Below are 25,019 nucleotides of genomic sequence, written 5' to 3' on the forward strand. Positions count from 1 at the left end.
AGAGGACTGGCCGTACTGAGTGAGTTAATGTGCCTTGAGCATTATTGTATCTTGATGAAAGGCGGAAAGAAATAAACGTTATCAGTATTATTGTTACTATCATTATCATTATTAATGTTGTTATCATCATCATAAATTTCAACATGCAGTTTCTATTTGTAGGAAGGTGGCAGAGTGGAAAAGACGCTCATTTGCCAATAATACAGCGTCCGTGAGGGGTGCGGGTTCGAATCCCGCTCTCGCCCTTTCTCCCAAGTTTGAGTGGAAGATCAAACCAAGCGTGTAGTCATTCGGATGAGAAGATTATTTGTATTTGTATTTGTAGTTCTTTTTATCACAACAGCTTTCTCTGTGTGAAATTCGGGCTGCTCTCTCCAGGGAGAGCGCGTCGCTACACTACAGCGCCACCCATTTTTTTGTATTTTTTCCTGCGTGCAGCTTTATTTGTTTTTCCTATCGAAGTGGATTTTCTACAGAATTTTGCGGGGAACAACCCATTTGTTGCCGTGGGTTCTTTTACGTGCGCTAAGTGCATGCTGCACACGGGACCTTGGTTTATCGTCTCATCCGAATGACTAGCGTCCAGACCACCACTCAAGGTCTAATGGAGGGGGAGAAAATATCGGTGGCTGAGCTGTGATTCGAACCAGCGCGCTCAGATTCTCTCGCTTCCTAGGCGGACGCGTTACCTCTAGGCCATCACCAAGGTCCCGTATGCAACACGCGCTTGGCGCACTGATAAAGAACCCATAGCAACAAAAAGTGTTGTCCTCTGGCAAACATATGTAGGAGAAATCCGCTCTGATAGGTACTGCAAATATACATGCATGCACTCAAGACCTGACTAAGCGCGCTGGGCTACACTGCTGTCAGGCATCTGCGTATATGGCCTTGTCCCAACGCAGTGACGCCCTCCTTGAGAAACTGAAAGTGAAACTCAACATGCAGAGAAGACATCCGTCACATATTTAGTGTTCGGTTGAAATATTTTAATTCAGGAAGCAAGACAAAACATGGCGTTTAATATTCAAAGACTTCAAAAGGGCAGGATGGGTAAGTGGGTTGGGCGGGGGGGGGGGGGGGGGGGGGGGAGCGGGGGCGTGTTAAATCAGATATCACATTGATGATGGAGAGAGAAAGAGGCAGAGGGTTGATAGAATGCAGAAGAAGAGGAGGGGAGGAGGAAGAGGAGGAGGAGGAGAGAGACAGAGACAGAGACAGCCAGCCAGACAGACAGACTGAAAGTGGGCAGAGAAATATAGGTAGAGATAGACAGAGAGACAGAAACAGACAGACAGACAAATAGACAGAAAGGGAGAGAGACAGAAAGTGAGACACACACACACACACACACACACACACACACACACACACACACACACACACACACACACACACACACACACACACATACACACACATACACACACACATACACACACACACACACACACACAAACACACACACACACAAACACACACACACACACACACACACACACATACACACACACACACACACACACACACACACACACACACACACACACACACACACACACACACACATACAGCGGGAGGCGGTGAGGACAGACAGAAAGATTAAAAAAAAAAAGGAAAAAAGAATGGAATAGGGAGAGAAACAGAGAGAAAAGGAGTGGCAAGTTGGTATGGGAAAGTTGAGAAATCGACAGGGGGAGGGATTTGGGGGTGTGCGGGGACCTGCTGAAGGCTGGGGGAGGAGGGAAACTTACTGACATGTGGAGAGAGAGAGAGATAGAGAGACAGACAGACAGACAGAGACTGACACTGACACTGATACTGACACAAATTTTTTATTGCCATTGGCAAAGATACCCTTTTGGCAAGGAGGCTTACAACAACGACAATAATAATAATAATAATAATAATAATAAAATTAATAATGATGATGATAGTATTTATGTAACGCTGAATCTTGTGCAGAGACAAATCAAAGCTCTTAATACACAATACACACAAACACAATGCCGATAAACACAGGCCCAAAGTTTTGGCTGAAAAATGACACACACATCTGAAAGGAGCCAATGATCAGCTGTATATGTAAACCAAAAACATGCCATTCAACACTCATACGCGCCAGCGCACAACCGCTACCGACCCCACACGGCATACACACCTACACACATATTATCCTCTCATGCCAATCTATCAACAATGGGCTATCTTCCAGTGTTGCCATAAATCATATTTGGGGACTTGTACTCTTTTACAACAAAAAACAACCAAAAAAAAAAGAACCAAAAATAAACAACAACAACAACACCCTCCCCCCTCCCCCCCCCCCCCCCCCCCCCCCCCCCCCCCCCACACACACACCCCCTAAAAAACCCAATAACAATGTTGCTTTGAAAAGCATCGTTCCCCGTAACTTTGACGCGTACAACAAGCGTTTTATTTGTGCATTAGAGGGTCTTTTTAAAAAAAGAAGAAAAAAAGTAAAATTATGTCCATACCACCAACACTCCAAATTGTTCCTATGATACATCTACCATCCCTTTTGTCCAGAGAGAGAAAGAGAGGCAGACAGACAGACAGACAGAAAGACAGAGAGAGACAGAGACAGACACACAGACACAGATACAGCGAGAGAGACAGAGACAGACAGAGGCGCATCAGGCACTACAGTATAAGTGAAGACGTCTGAGTCGATTGAGACGTGACTTCCTTTCCTTTTCATTAAAAACACTTTTTTTCGTTTGCAAAGTCTACTGAAATGTAATGGGAGCGCAGTGGCAGAATCGGTTTGGCCTTCAACTTCGACTTCTAACCCAATGTTCGCCGGTTTGGTCTTCAACTTCGACTTCTGACTCTGACTCAATGTTCGCCGGTTTGGCCTTCAACTTTGACTTCTAACCCAATGTTCGCCGGTTTGGTCTTCAACTTCGACTTCTGACCTAATGACCCAATGCTGGCCAGTGACCACAGTTCGATGCCGGGCGAGTTAAGGCATGGTGTTTTGTGTCCTCGGTAAAAGCACTTCCCTCCGATCTTCCTCACTCCCCACCCAGGTGTGAATGGCAACCAGGCTTCGGCCGTGGAAGATTAATAATAATAATATATAGTGATGGTCTAGAGGTAACGCGTCCGCCTTGGAAGCGAGAGAATCTGAGCGCACTGGTTCGAATCACGGCTCAGCCGCCAGTATTTTCTCTCCCTCCGCTAGACTTTGAGTGGTGGTCTGGACGCTAGAAACCAAAGTCCCGTGTGCAGCATGCACTTAGCGCACGTAAAAGAACCCACGGCAACAAAAGGGTTGTTCCTGGCAAAATTCTGTAGAAAAATCCACTTCAATAGGAAAAACAAATAAAACAACACGCAGGGGAAAAAAAGAAAGAAAAAAAAGGTGGCACTGTAGTGTAGCGACGCGCTCTCCCTGGGGAGAGCAGCCCGAATTTCACACAGAGAAATCTGTTGTGATAAAAAGAAATACAAATACAAATATAAACAGCGTAAGAAAAGGATTGGGCCCCGCCTTCCTTAGCCGAACCCTGAGCTAGATACAGTGAGGTTCACTGCTTCTATGGCTGATTAAAAGGGTTATTGGATCTTTAAACTTTTTATTTTATTTTATGGGAAACGTGACTTGTTATACAAGATTCTCCGTTACTCAGTAGAAATGGAATAAAGGCGGAAGGGTGTTTGGTTCTGTGTGGTTAAGTCTATCTATCTATCTGTCTATCTATCTATCTACCTATGTATGTATGTATGTATGTATGTATCTTTCTATCTATCCATCCATCCAACTTCGATTTATCTATCCATCATTAATCTATCTATCTATCTATCTATCCATCTATCCATCCATCTATATGTACATATCTATACATAAGCATATGTTGATAGATATATAGATAGAGGCATTACACTAGGATATTTCCAAATCTGACAACGAAGCTTGCATGGATGAAGCACATGACAGGTAAAGGGACCGCCTGCATGCCACAAGAGCTGTTGCAACCACACGGTTGAGGATAGAAGGATCGTCTGAGTTCCATGTCAGGCAGATCGCCAGTTACCTTAATCATACGTCACGGACACCTGGTAGCATCCGTTTTCACATCTCCGCTCCAAAGGAAGAAGAAGAAAAAAAAGGTGGGGTGGGTGAAGCAGATTCAAAGACACCTATATAACACACACACATGTGAATGTATATTTACACAGACACAGACACACACAGACACACACACACAGACACACAGACAGACAGACAGACACACACACACACACACACACACACACACACACACACACACACACCTATAGAATGGAGCACGCTATCACGTACATCTCTTGCAGAAGGTGTAGGATCATAATATTTGCTGTTGAAAAGGATATGATACCATTTCATACACCAACTGCTTTGAAGTGAAAAACAAAAAAAACCCACCTTATTATATCATTGTATACAACACGCAAGAAACTAAACACACGAAAAACGGTGTGAAAGCTATCCGCCGTCAATCACCATTTCATTACTTTTTTTTTTTTTAATTGTAAGCGTTAGACAACATTCCAAAGATTCGCCCATCCTAGACCCCGTGCTTTGGTCATGTGGGACAGAAACATCGGGAACCTGCAGATACATAACACCCTCATAAGTTTAATCACGCATTTCAGATAAACACATTCGTTATAAAACCCACGGATACAAAAAAGGAGGGCTATAAATAGTACTATATAGCCTACCAAAAACCAAAGTTGGTAATGCGTTCAGCGGCCAGCAGAAAAAAAAACAAAAACAAAACGAAAATTGTTCCTTGTGAGTGTTTGCAATGGATTTCAAAGTTACAAACATTTCAAAGAGACCGCCTACACGACTTTGCAAATCTTGACCAAAAAGACGATACCCACCCTCCGACCCCCCACCCCCACCCCCTATCACCCCCCCCTCCCCTCCAAATTCCTTACCCCCCTCAACATGGTAGAGAAGACATGATATATGGCGGTGGAATTCAACCGTGCAGAGATTCAAAATGAGACCGTCTACAGTGTAACGCGAATTTAGACCCCTCCTCCCCCTTTACCACAAAAAAAAAAAAAAGACGACGACTCCCCACCCCCCCCGTCCCCCCACTTTCCCCCTACCCCCACCTCAGCACGGTCAAAGGAAAAATGATGAATGGCTAACTACCCCTCTCCCCACCTGTCACTCCACTCAGACGACCCCAAAGGGGAACTAAACATGTCTCCCGTGCCCACATAACCCCATCCTTTTCATAACCCGTTCGAAGCTCCCCTCCGACAGTCCCATAAATTTCCTCCTTCTCATAAATGTCAGTATCTACATTCGCGACAAACTGGAGCGGCGAGGGATGAAGAAAAAGAAGAAGAAGAAGAAGAAGAAGAAGAAGAAGAGAAGAAGAGTAGGAGAAGAGGAGGAGGAGGAAGCAAAAGAAGAAGAAGAGAGGGAGAAGAAGAAGGAGAAGAAGAAGGAGAAGAAGATGATGAAGAAGGAGGAGAAGAAGGAGTAGAGAGGGAGAAGAAGAAGCAGAGGAGGAGGAGGAAGCAGAAGAAGAAGAAGACAAGGAGAAGAAGAAGAAAAAGAAGAGAAGGAGAAGAAGAAGAAGAAGAAAAAGAAGAAGAGAGGGATAAGTAGAAGAAGAAGAGGAGAAGGAGGAAGAAGAAGAAGAAGAAGAGGAAGAAGAATAAGAAAGGGAGAAGAAGAAGAGGAGGAGGAAGAAGAAGAAGAAGAAGGGGGCATAACCGGAGCTTTTCTGGACGATGTCGTCAGCTAAGTGAAAAAGTCAACACCGGTTTTGACTCTTGGCCTCACTCGGTGCATTGTCGCGTGTAGGTTTTCATTGCTTCACACGCCTTGTTCCCCCCCATCTGTACTGGCAGTTAACTGCACTGCCCAACCACTGGGTTGTACTGCTGCTGACCTCCATACCAGGCCGTTCCTTTGTAGTCTACGTGTCGACAAATTTATCTTTTCACTCTTGGGTGACGGTTCATCCATCCTCTGTGTTGTGATCCTCAAAACTCCAAACGTAATTTATGGATATTTATATATTTTCTAAGGGAAGTGTGGTGGGAGGTAAGGTGGTGGATGACAATGTCAGTAGTTGATTTTGTTTTTAGTTCAATGGTACAGTTGTTAGAAAATGGGTTTGAACCATCAGTATGACTCCAAAACGAAACTGTTTACATTCTTCATCAGCTTCTACATCGTCATCATCATCATCATCATCATCATCATCATCATCATCATCTCCTTTTCTTCTTCTTCTTCTCCATCATCATCATCTTCTTCTTCTTCATCGTCGTCATCATCATCGCCTTCTTCTGCTCCTCCTCCTCCCTCTTCATCATCATCATCATCGTTATCATCATCTTCTTCTGCTCCTCCTCTTCAATCAATCAATCAATCAAAAACACTTTATTAATCCACATGGAAATTAAGTTGTGCAATCACAGGCTCATTGTAAACACTGGCATAAAATCATGCGCAACATAAGAAGAGATTAAAACTAGTCAAATAAGAATTCCCAATAGCTGACGATATACTAACCCCCCCACGCCCCACACACACATACTCATGTTAAGACAATAGGGTATTGCACAACAATATTAACAAATAAAAACATCCAACAAAAAAAGGGTATAAGATTACTAAAAATGACATGCGCGCACGCACGCACACACACCCACACACACATACACACACATGCACACACACACACACACACGTTAAGACCATAAGGTATTGTACAACAATACATAAATAAAAACATCAAGGGAATAAATCGTAAATATAAGTAAAATGCACACACACACACACACACACACACACACACACACACACACACACACACACACACACACACACACAAACAACGTATGCATGCACATAACATATGTCACGCCAATAAGATTAGAACATTAACATTAAGATACATGAAATCCAAGTAAAATAAGAAAATATTTAAAAATCACTTCCGATCACACACACACAAAAATGCTTGCTTGCCCGTGCTCACCCGCTCAGTCCCACATGCACGCATAATGTCTGCTCCCATACACTCGTCTGCTGGTGAAGTTCAGGTGTTGCTGTGGCGAGGGGGCTTGGGGGGTGGGAGGGTTCACTTAGTGTATTGGATGTTTTGATTGTGTGCGCGAATGGCTGTAGGAATAAATGAATTAATGTGTCGAGATGTTCTTGCGCGTGGAGCTCTAAACCTACCACTTATGTCTGACCTTCTGCTATTAATGTCATCATGTAGTGGGTGTCTTACGTCGGTCAAAATTGTTATTAGTCTGTCAGTCAGTCTTCCTCCTCCCCCCTCCTCCTCCTTCATCATCATCGTCATCATCATCATCATTTCCTCCTCCTCCTTCTTCTTCATCATCTCCTCCTCCTCCTCCTCCCCCTCCTCCTTCTTCTTCCATTCCGTATATAGTCACAAGACCGTATGAGCGGAATCGATGTCCTGGCAACCAGTTCATTCCGCTTCTCTCTGTTCTTGGTTGTTCATTTTTTTCAAAGCGTCACTCAGTCTCAGGCCTGTTCATTGATTGATTGATTGATTGATGTGGATACTTATATAGCGCCTATCCTCGGTCAGCGACCAAGCTCTAAGCGCTTTACATACACGGGGACATTTGCACCACAGGCTGCCTACCTGGGTAGAGCCGACTGACGGCTGCCACTGGGCGCTCATCATTCGTTTCCTGTGTCATTCAATCATATTTCAGACGCACACGCATACACACTCAGACAGACATGTAACATTTTACGTGTATGACCGTTTTTATTTATTTACCCCGCCATGTAGGCAGCCATACTCCGTTTTCGGGGGTGTGCATGCTGGGTATATTCTTGTTTCCATAACCCACCGAACGCTGACATGGATTACAGGATCTTTAACGTGCGTATTTGATCTTCTGCGTGCGCATACACACGAAGGGGGTTCAGGCACTAGCAGGTCTGCACATATGTTGACCTGGGAGATCGGAAAAAATCTCAGGATCTTTAACGTGCGTATTTGATCTTCTGCGTGCGCATACACACGAAGGGGGTTCAGGCACTAGCAGGTCTGCACATATGTTGACCTGGGAGATCGGAAAAAATCTCCACCCTTTACCCACCAGGTGCACCGAGATTCGAACCCAGGACCCTCAGATTGAAAGTCCAATGCTTTAACCATTCGGCTATTGCGCCCGTTCATTCTGAGACATTGTCCTTCTGTCTCTCTGTCTCTCTTTTCTTGTCTGTCAATCCTTTCTCTCTTTCCTTCCTTGCACTGTGTCTTGAAGGATTGCGTTCTGCTGGTTGTGATAAGACGAGAAACAGGACTCCACATGGATATTCTTATCTTGTTTGATTTGTGTGTGTGTGTGTGTGTGTGTGTGTGTGTGTGTGTGTGTGTGTGTCTGTGTCTGTGTTTGTGTGTCTGTCTGTGTGTCTGTGTGTGTGTGTGTCTGTCTGTGTGAGGCTGTTTCAGTTCCGAAAATTCGAAAGAGAAAAATGGTGTTTTACGAAGTCAAGGTAAAAAATATTTTGTCAGGCCTCCGGCAAATAACAATAAAAGTGACAATAAAATACAGTAAACATTGATTCACGCATTACTGAGACATTTTCTTCTCATATTTAACGATTTGTATATATACATCGAAATTTTAATTTCGAGGTTATTTCACCATTTGCGCTTTCTAGGATCAAACAAAATTTGGACAATGATGGGTGTTCGTGCAACATATATTATGCGGTATCAACTCATCTCTCATGTCCTAAAATTTCGGATGTGCAAACCCAAAGTGTATTCCATGCTCACAAAACAGTGAGGGCAGCGAAGTAACCATTAACAACATTCAAATTTAGGGTCTGTACTGCAAATAACTATGCTTACTTGGAGACATACCCATTCTGAACTTGGAAACGAGAGAGAGAGAGAGGGAGAAGGTGGGAGGAAGGTAGGAGAGAGAGAGAGAGACAGACAGACAGACAGACAGACAGACAGAGAAAGAGAGATAGAGAGAGAGATACAAAGAGACAGAGAGATAGAGACAGATAGAAAGTGATACAGAGAGAGAAAGAGGGACAGGGTGGGAGGAAGGGAGGAGAGAGAGAGAGAGGAGATAGAGAGACAGATAGAAAGTGAAACACAGAGAGAGAGAGAGAATGAATGAATGAAATTGATTTTCTAGGGATAATAGAGACGGTATGACAATGTTGTTTTTCTGACTTTTTCTTTGTTATTTCTGTCATGGTTACATGAATAGTAATTTGACATTTACAACACCATATAGTTGGAGGAAAATGACAGGAGAGACTTTAAGGGAGAGAGACAGCGACATAGGAAAGAGAAAGAGATGGGGAGGGGGTGGGGGAGAAAAAAAAAGAAAATTACAATTGATACATGTCAAGATAATGGTCAAGCAAAAAAAAAAAAAAATCTGAGAGAGAGAGAGAGAGAGAGAGAGAGACAGACAGACAGAAAGAGAGAGAGAGGGTGAGACAGAGATCGACAGAGAGAGTGAGAGAGGGGGCAGAGGAGAGAGAGGGAGAGAGAAAGAAAAAGACAGAGACAAAGAGACAGACAGACAGAGAGATACAAAGAATGAAAGCGGGAGCGAGTGGGTGCCGCAAGGAGAGTAACTCAAGTATCAGAAGTACAGAGCTTATAAAGATCTATGTGAAAGAAAACCGAATGAAGTGTTTATGTGTGTACATTCGTCGATACGGAATTCACACACACACACACACACACACACACACACACACACACACACACACACATATGTACGATTGTGTGGTTGTGCATGGCTTTCGCTGTGTGTGGATTATATTTTGTTCTTATTTCATTTCAATCATTTGGCTTATATGTATCTTTGAATTCGTTTTTCTTTTTATCGTAATTTGTTAATTTTGCCTTATTTCGTTGGGGGCTGACGTTTTCTACATTCGTTTAGCAGATCAGCGCGTTGAGTTTATGCAAAGTCAGGTATCTGCTCTTTTTTTTCCAAATCTCTGTCTATCTGTTTGTCTCCCTCCCTCTCTCTCTCCCTCTCTCTCTCTCTCTCAGTGCTTTCGACCGTATATTTAGTTCGAATGTATGTGTGACTGTGCTACAAGAATTAAAAAAAAAACAGAGGTAAGAGAAACTGGGTATATCAAATGTTAGAATTATTTTGTATGAATTTGGACTTGGTTGCGTTTGGTTTAATCAAGGTGTTGAAGATATAGATGCTTTTGTTCGTATATTTCGTGAAAGAATGATCGATCGTTTGTGGCAGAATTGGAACAGTCATGTTCAAAACAGTGAAAGATTTGAATTATACAGATTGTTTAGTTATATACTGCATTTGCCAACTTATAAAATACCTATGCATGCTGACAGACATTTGAAGAGCATTGTGACAAAATTTTGTTTTGGTATTTCTGATATTGCATTCATTGTAATCGCTATCGACAGACATGCTCGAAATCTGAAATATCCAATATGTCGATCTTCAATAGAAGACGAAATTCATTTTGTACTTTCTTGTCCTGGATTTAATTGATATTAGAGGGCAGTTTATACCACAGAAGATATTGTAAAGACCCATGTTTATTTAGACTGATTGTACTGTTGAAAGTACTGCAAAGCAGATGGTTATTTATTTATATAAAGCATTTAAAAGACGATGTTCTTTTGCAACACAATAATCTGAAAATGTTTTTGTCATATTCATGTACACCCCCTTCTGAGGAGCATTGGCCTTATGAATAAACCATCTCAATCTCAATCTTAATATCAGTCCCAGTCTCTCTCTCTCTCTCTCTCTCTCTCTCTCTCTCTCTCTCTCTCTCTCTCTCTCTCTCTCTCTCTAAGCAGTTGTGGTGTGGTGCATAAGGATAAGTCCACACGTCTCCTTGAAATTGATACTAAAAACTAACAGTGGACTGACCACTGTTCCAATTTGAGTCCCAGCTGACACACACGTTGGGCAGTAACTGCGTCTCGCTTTAGTTGCACGAACGATAATTCTGACGGTGATAGCTTCCCCTGGAGTAAAATGAACATGGCCCGTCCAAGACTGATCACATACTAAAGCCAAGAGTTTGCAGGTGAAGTTATTTCTTGTCCCTTACTTAAACCTTATGGAGGCTTGGTTAGCGTTTTCAGTACGATGGCGCGTATCTGATTCTGGGTTTAGTGTCGATCTGGTAGTTCCTTTTTACAGGCGTTGAATTTAGCTTGACATTTAAAGTGACGTAATCTTCTCAGAGACTTTGTTTTTCAATCATAAACAGCCGAACGTTATACCTGGTTTGAGTTGGGTATCCAACTATCAGCTAATTTCTTTTAGAGGCTTGAAAAAGCTATAGACCGCCTGAAAGTTTGTCATTAAACGTTACTTCCCGGGGGATATAGTCAGTGCACAGATTGCAGAATGTTTGCCTCTGTTTATGTTGTGTGTCCTTACATCTTATCTTTCTTTGGTTCTCCTTCTTGTGTCCCTGTCTCACTTATCTTCTTTCTCTTTCTTTCTGGTCTTCTTTTACTTTCCTTCTTCTTTCCTTTATCTTTGAGTTTTCCTTTACTCTGATTCATTCTTTCCTTCCTTCCTTCTTTCTTTCTTTCTTTCGTCCGTTTTGTTTTTACATCTGATTATTTTCTTTTTCTTTGATTTAGCATTTAAACAGTTCCAAACAAACACTCTTTTGTGTGTGTGTGTGTGTGTGTGTGTGTGTGTGTGTGTGTGTGTGTGTGTGTGTGTGTAAATTTATGAACATATTATAATAGCATAAAAAGGAAAATTTCTAAATGTCCTGATGCCACTACACACACACACACACACACACACACACACACACACACACACATTATCAACAACAAATTCTCTGGAAATACTTGTTAATGCTTACCATTCGTTTAACGTTTTAAAACAACAACAACAACAAAACGCACACAAAAAAATCGATTCTCTTCACGAGAGAGATTTTGTACAGGGCCGTTGAGGATATTGACGGAACGGACGCGACATAATTACCGCTGTGACGACAAGCAGTTAATAGTGTCTCGCGTAAACCTCGTGTCCGTGTGAACGTGGGGCTGGATTTTTAATGTCAAAATGTCGGCGTGCCGGCCCCTTTTTGAAACTCACCAGAACATGCACAGATTTCTCAAACGCATTTCTCTGCAACAAGTGCTCTGGAAACAATAGTGTACTGCTCATTCTTTCTATGCGAAGCCCTCCACTATAAATAAACACGTCGATTGAAACAGTAATGGAACTGAGGTGAGACGATTACCGTGGCAACGGCACGTAGTTAATTTGCTTCCTGCATAAACTTCCTGTCTGTATGTGTGGGGTTGGTGGGACCTTCATTTCACATTATGGCTGAACTCGTCATTTTGTTGAGACTCACCAGAAGAACTTGCGCGGATTTCACACATGCATTTTTTTTTTTTTTTTTTTTTTTTGCTGGCGAAGTTAGTTGACGATAATATTAGTAGCAACACGCTGTCTGCCCACACCCATCATTTATTCACGTTAGTCGAGGCAAGGAAAGGAAAGATGTTTATTTCACGTGCAACCCATCCCCATCACTCCCATTCCCACCCCCACACCCTTTCCGCCCCCACTTGCAGGAATTGCAACAATACACACACATACATCTTTCACACACACACACACACACACACACACACACAGAGTAGAAACATTAAAAGTCGAAAACGAAATCCGAATAAAGCTTGGGGGCGTTTCGAAGGTAGAAAATAAACAAGAAGAGAAAAGGCCTTGTTCCTAAAAGGCAGACAACTTCATGTCAGTACTGCATATGAAAGGTACAAAGAACAGCAACAACAATAATGATGGTAATAATAACAACACTAATAATAACAATAATGATAACAGTTACTAATATTATTATCATTAACGTGGAGTGATGGCCTAGAGGTAACGCGTCCGCCTAGGAAGCAAGAGAATCTGAGCGCGCTGGTTCGAATCACGGCTCAGCCGCCGATATTTTTCCCCCCCTTCACTAGACCTTGAGTGGTGATCTGGACGCTAGTCATTCGGATGAGATGATAAACCGAGGTCCCGTGTGCAGCATTCAATTAGCGCACGTAAAAGAACCCACGGCAACGAAAGGGTTGTTCCTGGCAAAACTCTGCAGAAAAAATCCACTTCGATAGGAAAAACAAATAAAACTGCACGCAGGAAAAAATACAAAAAAAATGGGTGGCGCTGTAGTATAGAGATGCGCTCTCCCTCGGGAGATCAGCCCGAATTTTACACAGAGAAATCTGTTGTGATAAAAGAAATACAAATACAAATGATAATAGTGATAATAATGATAATATCGAGAGACAAATTCAGGCGCTTTCATACCATTCACACACATCCATAACCCTGATTTAGAGAGGTTAAACGGAGAAAAAAAACCAAAACAATAACAAAACTTCATAACAAAACAACAATATGTGAATAAGAATGCTACAAAAACAGAACATAAGAAATGCCCTCTATCAACACAAGAATCCACCCACCCTCCCCTCACCCCTCCCTTCACGAACTCATTGACATGGTCACCCAGCAACATCAAAAGAAGAAATGACGGAACAGAAATCAGCATTCGTTCCCAGCCTGACGAAGTTCCTTTTTCTTTTCTTTTTTTTAATATTTATTTATTTATACGTCTTGCTATAGCACATATTCTTGAAGCTCTATCGCTTTTGTTTCTGAACGCGAAGGCTTGTAGGCTTGAGGATAGATGAGAGAGAGAGAGGGGGTGGGGGTGGGGAGGGAGGGAAGCAGAGAGAGAAAGAGAGGGAGGGAGAGAGAGAGAGAAAGAGGGAGGGAGAAAGATATATATATATATATTAGGGAGAAAGAGAGGGAGAGAGAGGGGGAGCACGGAGGGAGGGAGGCAGGCAGAGAGAGAAAGAGAGAGAGGGAGGGAGGGAGAGATAAGGGAGAAAGAGAAAGAGAGAGAGAGAGGGAGAGGAGGACGGAGGGAGGGAGGCAGAGAGAGAAAGAGAGAGAGGGAGGGGGGAGGGAGAGAGAGATAAGGGAGAAAGAGAAAGAGAGAGAGAGGGAGAGGTGTAGGCACAGAGAGAGAGAGGGGGGGGGAGGGAGGGAGAGATAAGGGAGAAAGATAAAGCTAGAGAGAGAGAGAAAGAGGGGGGGGAGAGATGAATGAATGAATATATGAATGAATTATCTTTAACCCGAGTGTAAAAAAGTAATGAAACAAGCATGATTCTTATCTATTTTGGTTCCCAGCGGCTGTTCATATACATTTCAACTGTTTCTGTCTGTCCTTTATCGCTATCAAATTTAATATATATATATATTATATATATAATTTTAAAAAGCCCAAATTTTTAAGTTTTCATGGAATGAAAGGAAACATCGTCATCATCATATACTGGCCGGCCGCCGTAGCAGACTCAGCGAGGCGTTCCATGGCCATCTTGATCCAGTGTTATGTTAATAAACAGCCACTCGAGGGTCCCGTTTCACCACTGCGTTGTGTCCTTCGGAACGGTAATCTATTGTCTCTGATTGCCCCCCCCCCCCCCCCCCCGCCGCCCCACCCCCCGCACCCCCCCTTCCCCATCAACCTAGGTGTGAATGGGTATCTCACTTCCGTTTGGGGAGGTTTGAACCCGTGCGGAAAGAGAGGATTGGGCCCCGCCTTCTTATGCCTAGTCCCTTGACACAATGGATATGAATCCATTGCTCCCGAAGCCGTGAAAGGCTATAAGAACTTCAAACTTTAATGTACCTCCAATGTACCTTTTATTTACCTGTGGGCTAGCTGAATTGGTAGCGTAAGCAGCATTGACTTGAAGGTGTGTACCTTGTGTATGGAGAGAGTTGCCACCCTTTACTATTTGTTAATCATTTGATCTCCTCGCTTCATCGTTTATTAATTTCAAGTTAAAGCTTTAAACTTTTTTTTTTTTAAACTAATCAGCTGTTCAAACAGAAGCACGTTGAAATTCCGGATCGATAGACGGGCAGAAGATGAGTGACAGACAGAAATGAATAGATAGAATACATAGACAGATAGAATGAACACATAATAGATAATTAGATAAATGAATGAATGAATAAGTTAATACACTGGCTTTTATTAAGTTATTCACAGTCTGTTCACACACCATTGGTGATTTCAGAATTTGAATAGATGAATGAATAAAATATAATTCAATTAATGATGCTTATGTACACCTTGTCATGACTATTTTAGAAGTCAAAGGAACTCAATATTCAAAACAATATGATCAATATAAATAGACTAACAAACGAATTAACTGAACAAGGAACGAACAAACTAACAAACAGAGGAACTGGACAATGAGTTGTATGTGTTAAAACATCCGTGTTTTTTCTTTTTTGATGTTTTTTTTTAACACAGTATAGTTAAACCATACCACAATGACAACCAACCTTTGCACCATCTTTAACAAGCGTAAACGGTGTCTAAGAAGAATGGCAAGAATGATGCTGAGTAAATCTATCTATCTATCCATCTATCTATCCATCTATCTATCTATGATTTACCTTCTTTCTGTTCCAAAATACACCTGTTTTTTCTCGTTAATCTAGAGCTGATCTATCTATCTATCTACCTGTCTATCCAACTATCTATCTATCAGTCCATTCATCCATCTATCCATCTATTTATCTACCTATCATTTACCCTCTCTCCATTTAGAAATACTTCTGCTTTTCACAAAGAAAACGTGCAGCTGATATGTGATGGTGATTGTGAAGCTTTGGTTGGCCCATTCAATGATATAGTGTATTGTATTTGGTATAACAATAAATATCATATTTAACTCTCTCCATACGAACGGCGAAAGAGACGACGTTAACAGCGTTTCATCCCAATTACCATCATCAAAATATTGCAAGCGGAACGCTCTTATACTGAAGAGGTGAATGTTGACAAAGAATACCACAGATCTGACGACGGAAGCTAAAGGTTGGGTCATTCAGACACCCACTGGACATCCGAGGGGTCTGTGTAGAGGAGAAGAGAGGACTGGTCGTACTGAGTGAGTTAAAGAGGAAAACAAGGTGACGAGCATGAGGCCATCAATGAGGGGTTGTTTACTTCTTTTTCTTTTTCTTCCCTGATAGAATTTTTAAAAAAATAAAAAAAATAAAAGGAAAAAAAAGGGGAGAAAAAGATGAGCATTATTACCAAACAGGGTTTACTTTTTGATGGTTCTCTCTCTCTCTCTCTCTCACCCAACCCCCACCACACACACACACACACACTCTCTCTCTCTCTCTCTTTCTCTGTCTGTCTCTCTCTCTTTCCTTTTATCCATTAACGCACAGGCTTCGATTCTCTCATTAAGCCATCCATCCACTTTGAGTAGAAAACCCAGCCAAGGTGTGACCAACATCTGTGCAGGTGTATCAATTGGCACACACTGTACAAACTGCTGTGTAAGGTGTGTTCGTGTGTGTGTGTGTGTGTGTGTGTGTGTGTGTGTGTGTGTGTGTGTGTGTGTGTGTGTGTGTGTGTGTGTGTGTGTTGTGCTGTGTGTGTGTGTGTGTGTGTGTGTGTGTGTTGTGTCGTGTTGTGTGTGTGTGTGTGTTGGGGCCTGGGAGTTGGGGGGTGGGGGTGGGGGGTGTCAGCAGGAACATTACAGAGTTTTGTGTTGTTTCAAAGCCTACTCCGAGTCTTCCTGCTATTTCATTCTTAAAAATGTGTGTGTGTGTGTGTGTGTGTGTGTGTGTGTGTGTGTGTGTGTGTGTGTGTGTGTGTGTCTGTGTCTGTGTCTGTGTGTCTGTGTGTGTGAGTGTGTCTGTGTCTGTGTGTCTGTATGTCTGTGTCTGTGTCTGTGTGCTACATGGTCTATACAAGGTAAGTATTCTCATACTGACAAGCAACGTGGCCGCTCCAAAGTTTACTTTTCATTTATGTCACTGGGACTGCAGTCAAACGCCAGCCACATCAATAACCGTTCTGATTTTGTGCTAAGATAATTACAGAGAACGAGAGCGTATACTACGCCAGGCACTTACCTACGTGGCTCATCTTCAACACCCACCATCTCCCAACCCAAACGTGCTTTTAAAACGTTTAAAGGCTTCATTTCCCATGGCCTGTTGTGGCAATCAGGACGGTGGATTTTAGGGCTCCTCATTGGAATGCAGTGTCTAATCCTCGACTTCCGCTGTGTTCATAATCTTCTCCCAAGCAAAGTCAGCTATTCACTCACACTTCTTCCCCAAGCGAAGTCAGCTACTCACTCACACTTCTTCCCCAAACGAAGCCAGGTATTCACTCACACTTCTTCCCCAACCGAAGTCACTATTCACTCACACTCCTTCCCCAAACGAAGTCACTATTCACTCACACTTCTTCCCCAAACGAAGTCACTATTCACTCACACTTCTTCTCCAAACGAAGTCACTATTCACTCACACTTCTTCCCCAATCAAAGCCAGCTATTCACTCACACATCTTCCCCAAACGAAGTCAGCGATTCACTCACACTCCTTCCCCAAACGAAGTCAGGTATTCACTCACACTTCTTCCCCAAACGAAGTCAGGTATTCACTCACACTTCTTCCCCAACCGAAGGCAGCTATTCACTCACACTTCTTCCCCAGGTATTCACTCACACTTCTTCCCCAAAGGAAGTCAGGTATTCACTCACACTTCTTCCCCAAACGAAGTCAGCTACTCACTCACACTTCTTCCGAACCGAAGTCAACAATTCACTCACACTTCTTCCGCTAACGAAGTCAGCTATAGAGATGAAAAGAAGAAGGTATAAAAAGAGAAGACAGTGCCTGGAATGACACAAATAAATGTCATTAGCACACTTCTTCCCCAAACGAAGTCAGGTATTCACTCACACTTCTTCCCCTAACCGAAGTCAGCTATTCACTCACACTTCTTCCCCAGGTATTCACTCACACTTCTTCCCAAAACGAAGTCAGCTACTCACTCACACTTCTTCCGAACCGAAGTCAACAATTCACTCACACTTCTTCCGCAAACGAAGTCAGCTATAGAAATGAAAAGAAGAAGGTATAAAAAGAGAAGACAGTGCCTGGAATGACACAAATAAATGTCATTAGCACACTTCTTCCCCAAACGAAGTCAGGTATTCACACACACTTCTTCCCCAACCGAAGTCAGCTATTCACTCACACTTCTTCCCCAGGTATTCACTCACACTTCTTCCCCAAAGGAAGTCAGGTATTCACTCACACTTCTTCCCCAAACGAAGTCAGGTATTCACTCACACTTCTTCCCCAACCGAAGTCAGCTATTCACTCACACTTCTTCCCCAGGTATTCACTCACACTTCTTCCCCAAAGGAAGTCAGGTATTCACTCACACTTCTTCCCAAAACGAAGTCAGCTACTCACTCACACTTCTTCCGAACCGAAGTCAACAATTCACTCACACTTCTTCCGCAAACGAAGTCAGCTATAGAAATGAAAAGAAGAAGGTATAAAAAGAGAAGACAGTGCCTGGAATGACACAAATAAATGTCATTAGCACAACATGTGGGCACAAGTGAATAATAAAGCACATATATACATAGAAAGACTACCACTTGGTAATGCATATGTGTGAAGACCAAACACTGACATCAAATGACATTTCTAATACATCTAAATAGTGCAGTTAAAGAGACTGAAGCTATGCTGATTTTGTGAAAGTACACTGACAGTATAGATTAGGTAAAGCTTGTACTGTGTCAAAGTGACTCAAATGAATCAGTTTATCATGTAGCACTATACTGGAGTAAGCCGTATAGGAGAGGCCATGATAACTAAATTAAAATTAACAGGCTGATACATATCAGGTGGTTTTAACCAATAACTGATATTAATCCAACACTATCTTGTAATCACCACAACAGAATACAACACACATCTTAGAGTAATGAGAATCAGTGAAACACTGTAACCTTCATCAGTGACAGCAAATGAGAAAGAACGCGTCATATGCACTCACTAGAATATTCTCGAACAAACCTATCAGTGTCCAGAGACGTCATTGACGGACGTTAAGAAGAATCAGATGGAACACTGCTCCAAGCATATGACGACATGGCAGTTATTTAGATCAATCATAGCCAAGCTGTGACTAACATGTCAAAGCAATAACTGAACAAAGCAATAACTGAACATACTCATATGAACACAAGTGCAGTGTTGAACAATACAATTTACAAATCAACACATTCTACACACTGGCTGACCAGGTATGAAGTGACCACTCATCACTCACTGTGCCAATTTATGCAAGTTAAGCGGACTGCAAAGACAATCACGTGTGCTGCAAAGCAGATCGGATCAAATCAGGCCAAATCCGACGACAGTTGTGTTTCTTACAAGGTGTTCAGTGACAGATTTCTAAATGATTCTGAACCGATTTACGTCGGATAAGTTGCAAAAGAAAGAGCTCAACGCCTACTTTCTAATGAGTATAAAATGAAGTGTTGATTATTTACTATGAATTTATAATCTTAATTTAAGTCACCTGAACACGGTCAGTTTTAACGAGCTCATCGCGGAAAATTACAAACTGCGTTAAATCAGTTTACCGTAGGCAAACATAAATGGAATAGACTTAAAGATGGAATTGCGACGATTCTGCCAGTATATTATACTTGTAGTTTACTGATCTGACAAAAGATATATTAATTAAATACAGTGGAGCAGAAACACAGATTCCAGCTCAGCCAATAGCGTACCGCGACGCGACACTGGTCGAGCCGTAGGTTGTCTGGCTAGGAGGACAAAATGACGTAAGCGGCTTTGCGTTCAAACTGGGAAGGCGTCATACATTCTGTGCGGGCAGTTGAAGTCTGGCGGGTTAGTTGCGAAAACTGACGTCGTCTGATAATGCTTGTGTGTGAAACAATTTTTGAAGCAAGTATAGCACTTGGTTACACATATGCTTTAGTAACTTGACAATTAAGCATATAATTTTTGACTGTAGCTTGATGAAGCCTTATGTACACGAAAGTGTGTCTTCAGAAGTGACTGAGAACGTTGATGTTTTTAACTTTTTGCATTCATTATCAGTTGTTTCGCTTGTCAGTTTAACGACTTCTCTTCTACGAAGTCCTTTAAGTAATTTCCTGTGATTGTATTTAGATTTTTTTTTCAAATTTCACCCTCATTTGCCCAGTTTCCCCCAACCCATTCATCCACATCTCCCACCTCTTCCAATCAATAATACTCAAATGTATTCATAAATACTTTAACAAAATGTCTTCAATTACCGGTATGTGTGACGGGACATTAAACAAAATTCCTCCTCCTCTGCCATGCCGAAACGGGGCCTCGAGCTCTGCTCACTAATGAATACTAATTCTGTCACGGCGTCTTCTCATTAAAAAAAGAAAAAAGAAAAAAGGCCTTCCTTAAAACATCTCTGTATCAGATTCATGATAAGGATCGAATGGCTGAAAACGCACTTTCGCTTTCCAGTTTTCTTCCTCATGGAACGCACTTCCGTTTCCTGTCCGCCATGCTGTTTCTTGCCCCTCTTTCCAAACCTCTTTGAAAACTCGTTTATTTCCAGCCATTCAAATCAGTGACTTATTTCGTGTCTTCACTTTTTTTTCTTTCTTTTTAAAAAATATTTTTATTCATTTCAACTTTTTTTTGTTGTTGTTGCTATTCTTAAACGTGCACATTGTTCATTTTCCTTGAGCTGGCCAGTGTGTGTGTGTGTGTGTGTGTGTGTGTGTGTGTGTGTGTGTGTGTGTGTGTGTGTGTGTGTGTGTGTGTGTGTGTGTGTGCATTTTTGTATGGAGTGAGTGTGGGTTTGTGGGGTGAAGATTTGTGCATGCAAGCGTATTGTGTGTGTTTTTACTTTGCATAATTATGTCAATGTGCTTTTCATTGTAAACGGTCAAGGCTTTTGTATCATTAGTTTGGACGTATCCAATGTCCTCTCATTATACGGATCGGTTATAACCTTTCTTATTTGCCGCTACCAGTCGTGATCATTGCACAATATTTCTTGGAAATACATTCATAATTCTTGAGATATCCACAGTACCTGTTAATTATATATATATATCCACCAATGGTGAACACTCTATTAAAACATCTTTTTGGGTGAAATGGGTTGCCCCTGGCAAGAAAACAAATGTAGAAAAATCTACTTTGATAGTAAAACAAAGGCCCTTGCAGGCAGGAGAAGAAGAAGGAGTAGGAGGAGGAGGAGAAGAAGAAGAAGAAGAAGAAGAAGAAGAAGAAGAAGAAGAGAAGGACAAGGAGAAGAAGAAGAAGAAGAAGGTGGAGGAGGAGGAGGAGGAGGAGGAGTAGGGTAGTGTTGCACTGTGGAGACGCTTGATGTATTTGTTCACTACTTCAACTTCTCTTCACTGTCAGAGACAGTGTGTGTGTTCGTTCGTTCTTTTGCTTAACGTCTATCCACATTTGGGATTTTAGACGAAAATCCATTATCTCCCCCACCCCACCCATACCTTAAATCATCACTACTTTCCCTGTTCCTCTCTCCTCACATAGCATTAAAAAAAGAGAAAAAAAAGAAAGAAGAATATAAACGAAATAAACTAAACTAACTAGTCAACCACTAGAATCACAACAAAGAGCCAATTGGGCTCTAAATTAAACTCTGAACTATTTCAAATACATGCTGATTATCAAATAAGACATTTCTAATGGATGCAGATGGAACTGCAGATTTTGTAAAGGACATAGGTAAATATGGTTTTAACTGTTCACATTTATAGATGATATGCTCGGGGGTATTTTCATTGCCGCAAATCAAGTCACATTTGAAGTATATTTTGTTTTATGGCATCTAGTCGTAATCTGTATATTAGTCTGGTGAGCCACATCACAGTAGCAGTGTGTGTGTGTGTGTGTGTGTGTGTGTGTGTGTGTGTGTGTGTGTGTGTGTGTGTGTGTGTGTGAATAGAATAGAATAGAATAGAATAGAATACTTTTTATTCTCATAAAACCATAAAGTTTATAAGACACAATGAAACATAAACATGAGCATATTACGAAGAGAAACATTCGTGTGTGTGTGTGTGTGTGTGTGTGTGTGTGTGTGTGTGTGTGTGTGTGCGTGCGTGTGTGTGTGTGTGTGTCTGCGCGCGCGCGCCCACCCGCGTACGCGTGCGTGTGCAAGTGCATGTGCGTATGCATGCACGGAAAGCATGTCACATGTACGCATTGATGACCAGTAATATCCAACAGATCGACAAGCGTATTGAAAAGAAAAGTAACTTCAAAATTGTATGCTTATTATAACGCTTGAAAACTGACCGCGATAAATAAAATGTTCAGACTGGACAAAACACACACCTGTCATAACCCTCAGCGGTGCGATAAAATTCAAACTCAACAAAACATATACATATACCCTGCCTTCATAAACCTCATTATAATGCGATAAATTCTACGCTCTACCAACACAGAGGTCACACAAAAGTTTTAAGACAACAGCGAGAATCAATGGTGCACACATGAAGCAAACATGATCTACTGCAAGGAAAGTAGACAGCGGACAATACTGACGACGGTGATTAAAAAAAATAAGTATAATAAAGAAGAAGAAAAAATCGGGAAAAAAAGCAGATTTACGCGAAGGAACGAGCCAGCGACCTTTTAAGGTACACGGCATGTATTGACGTATTGACGTTCGGTCATATTTACAGCAATCCGATAAGCAGATGACGTACCTACAGTTTCAGTTTCAGTTTCAGTTGCTCAAGGAGGCGTCACTGCGTTCGGACAAACCATACACGCTACACCACATCTGCCAAGCAGATTCCTGACCAGCAGCGTAACCCAACGCGCTTAGTCAGGCCTTGAGAAAAACAAAAAAACAAAAAAAACCGGGGGAATAAATAATAGATAAGCTTACATAAATAAATAAATAAATGAATAATAATTATAATATAGAAAAAGGTAGTAGTAATAATAATAGTAATACTAATAAAATGATAAAAAAAAAGAAAAAAAAAAGACAACAATGGTGATAAATAAGCGAATAAATGTAAAACATGAAGACACACATTCACACACACACCCACACATGCACAACAGAAATGCACCAAACATGCAGTTTCACAGATATGAAAGCACAGTCAAATACATATAAACGTACATGAGCTCCAACACACACACACACACACACACACACACACACATTACCTTGCACCTCCTCTACCCCCCTCCTCCACACACTCATTTCTAGTCTACGTATCGCAGCTTCCACGGCACACACACACACACACACACACACACACACACAAACACACACAGAGATGAACACTTACTTGTACAAGCACACACACATACGCCCATATCTCCCACCCCCAACCCCACACACATATATACAAAGATATATATATATATATATATATATATATATATATATATACGTTCCAATATCCTGTTGCTCCCACAGTGTAGGCATGCATATACTCACATACCTCATCCTCCCGCACTCCCACCTCCTCTCTCACACACACACACACACACACACACACACACACACACACACACGTACACTCCTGACACTTGTGTACACTTACACTCTCGCGCATTCACAAACGCACTCTAAAGCACAGACCCACACATCCACACAAACACACATACACACACGCACAGAGGCTGCCACTGACTGGCCGCAAGAGGGATGGGAAAAGATCTCTGATGCCAAAAACGTGGCGTCTAGTGTGTTGCTCAGTCTATTGTATCTGGAAAGGCCCACAGAGACTCTGTTCCGTTTTGAAGAAATTTGCGCAATGTTGGTTTGGAAATGATGCCGATATTTGTTTGATTTGCAAAGCATCGTGCTCTACCTTTCATGTTAGACTTGCGGCCGCTCCCTCTCTCTGCTTTTATTTCTTTGAGGCGATCGATGGTGTGATGGCCTTGTACCTGTTCTTTTTGGTATTCTTTGATTTTTCTGAGGTACCTACAACATGCACTAAGTGATGCACTGAGGAGCCGGCCTCTTCGACTGACACTTTCAACTCACTCAGTACGGCCAGTCCTCTCTTCTCCTCTACACAGGCCACTCGGATGTCCAGTGGGTGTCCGAATGACCCAACCTTTAGCTTCCGTCGTCAGAACTGTGGTATTCTTTGTCAGCATTCACCTCTTCAGTACATAAGAGCCTTCCGCTTGCAATATTTTGATGGTGGTAATTCTCTTTCGCCGTTCGTATGGAGAGAGTTAAATTTACTTTTCTCCTTCACGACCAGCCAAACTGCTTCAAGAAATAATAATAGGGACACGCGAAGAGTTGGTCAAAGGTAGAACCATACTCGGCGTACAATTTCATGGCTTATTCTTCTGCGGCCTGATCCTTCCCCGTTGATTTCAGTTTCTCAAGAAGACGTCAATGCGTATGGATAAACGCCAAACCACATGTGCTTGGCAGATGCTTGACTAAGCAGCATAACACAACGCGCTTAGTCAGGCCTTGGGTGCATGCATCACAATCACTTAGAAAATAAAATTCTGGTAAACTGGGAGACGAATTCCATTACGTCTTTAAATGCTCGTTCTTTTCAGACACCAGAAAAACATTCTTAAAACCATTTTATTGTAAACGACCGAACACACTGAAATTCAGTACACTCGAAGAAAAAAAAGTGTTGTTGAAGCTGGCAAAATTTTTGAAAATTATTGAATCTGTAAGATAATTTTGATGTTCTCCTTTTTTTTTTTGTTAATGTCAGAATAACAGTACCAAACGCTTCAAGTAACACACACACACACACACACACACACACACACACATATATATATATATGACTCCTTATATTGAATTGCTGATTGTTTATTTGCGTTTGTGCATGTGGGCCCTGCAGGTTTTCTTTTCCTAGGGTTCCACTGTGTGTGCCCCCCCCCCCTTTTTTTTTTCTTCTTATTTTCTCTCTCTTCTTCTTCGTGCGATTGCACGTCCCGAGGATGTGGGTCTGCTTTTCCCTTGTGTTTCCATGTACCCAAATAGGGTTTCTCGGATTAAAAATGATTTTGAACCT

At 41.9% G+C, this 25,019-nt stretch overlaps 1 protein-coding gene across 1 annotated transcript in view; it reads right to left on the reverse strand.

Moving 5' to 3' along the window:
• LOC143294951 (uncharacterized) overlaps positions 1-25,019 on the reverse strand; it is a 71,394-nt gene that overhangs the window by 23,515 nt on the left and 22,860 nt on the right. The gene's annotated exons all lie outside the window — the stretch shown is intronic.

Source organism: Babylonia areolata, chromosome 20 (genome assembly GCF_041734735.1).
Source record: "Babylonia areolata isolate BAREFJ2019XMU chromosome 20, ASM4173473v1, whole genome shotgun sequence".
Classification (NCBI taxonomy): domain Eukaryota; kingdom Metazoa; phylum Mollusca; class Gastropoda; order Neogastropoda; family Buccinidae; genus Babylonia; species Babylonia areolata.